At 38.2% G+C, this 1,702-nt stretch overlaps 1 long non-coding RNA gene across 1 annotated transcript in view; it reads right to left on the reverse strand.

Annotated features, from left to right (window-relative positions):
- Positions 1-258, reverse strand: part of LOC128248331 (uncharacterized) — a 1,514-nt gene extending 1,256 nt beyond the window's left edge. Inside the window, exon 1 of the long non-coding RNA XR_008264569.1 lies at positions 158-258. This is a non-coding gene — a long non-coding RNA (uncharacterized LOC128248331). The remainder of the gene's footprint in view (positions 1-157) is intronic.
- Between the last annotated feature and the right edge of the window lie 1,444 nt (positions 259-1,702).

Raw genomic sequence — 1,702 nt, forward strand, 5'->3', positions numbered from 1 at the left:
GCCACGCGCCTTCACACACACACACACACACACACACACACACACACACAACTATATTAAGAAAAAGAACGAAAAGACTATAACACTCTAGCAGAAAGGCTTGATATATTAGTTCTGCTTAATAAATGTGTGATTCTTGTTAAACGTCTGCACTTACATGGCGTCGGTGAATTTCCATGAGAGTTATAATTGTCAGTAGTGAAAAATCTCGATTTGGAAAGAGCATTTAATGTCTTCTTCTCTGCAGATGAATTTCTGTATAAAAGGAATCGATAGAATGAAACAAGCACTAAGCAGTAATGATTATATAAACAAAGTAATAGGCCAACTCATATAACAATATAACCACACATACTGTGTAAAATAATACGTTAGATAGACACTGCGTTCATTAAAAAAATATTCAAACCACGCAACGTGTATTACATAAATAAAAAGCTTGCTGATAATAAAAGAGATAGAAATAAGAAAATAACTAACAAAATAAAAATCACTTGTAAACTATGAATTAACGTTAATAATATACACGAAGCATCTAGGGAGTATCTACAATGTTGATTAACCAGCTAGAAATAGCTGCCAGATATTCGTTAACTCATACGCCATCGTCTTCGAAAAAGGCATACTGAACAAAGCGTTCTTGCGTTCCCCACACGCTGTATAAAGACGTGTTTCTACACGACCACCTGCCTGTGAGAAATAGCTGTGAAATCTCCCTCAAATCACGTCAGATTGTCATGTATGAAAGAAACATAACTTCCATATTGTAGTCTCGGGGAGCCGGGGGGAAAGATACCAGGAATTAACAGCCTAAGTATATATATATATATATTCTTTCTACTCTAGGCACAAGGCCCTAAATTTTGGGGGAGGGGGCCAGTCAATGAGATCGACGCCAGTACGCGACTGGTACTTAATCTATTAAGGGTGAAAGGCAAAGTCGACCTCGGCGGAATTTGAACTAAGAACACAAAGACAGACGAAATACGACTAAGCATTTCGCCCGGCGTGCTAACGTTTCTTATTTCTTTATTGCCCACAAGGGGCTAAACATAGAGGGGACAAACAAGGACAGACAAAGGGATTAAGTCGATTACATCGACCCAGTGCGTAACTGGTACTTAATTTAAAGACCCTGAAAGGATGAAAGCAAAGTCGACCTCGGCGGAATTTGAACTCAGAACATAAAAACAGAAGAATTACTGTTAAGCATTTCGTTCGGCGTGCTAGCGTTTCTGACAGCTCGCCGCCTTAGCCTACGTATATTGTCTCATCTATCTATCTATCTATCTATCTATCTATCTATCTATCTATCTATTTATCTATCCGTCTATCTGTCTGTCTGTCTGTCTGTCTGTCTGTCTGTCTGTCTGTATATATTTCAGCTAATTTTGCTAATCGGTTTCACAGTCGAAAGTTCAGGGGGAAAACACAATCCTAGCCTTCATCAGAAAGGCTTGTAGGAAGAGCACGGCGTCGGAACTTTCTAAATTACTCTTCCCACAACCCATTCAGACGAGCGCCAATATTGGGTTTTCCCCACAAACTCTCAGCTGCAAAACCGCTCGCCAAAATCGGTTAAAATGGATTTATAATACAATATTGCATAGATATTAATATACCCACTTTATGAGCCGTTTCTGTATCATTTCTAATGGATTTTTAGGGGACTATATATATATATATATATATATATATATAT

The sequence above is a fragment of the Octopus bimaculoides genome, chromosome 7 (assembly GCF_001194135.2).
Source record: "Octopus bimaculoides isolate UCB-OBI-ISO-001 chromosome 7, ASM119413v2, whole genome shotgun sequence".
Classification (NCBI taxonomy): domain Eukaryota; kingdom Metazoa; phylum Mollusca; class Cephalopoda; order Octopoda; family Octopodidae; genus Octopus; species Octopus bimaculoides.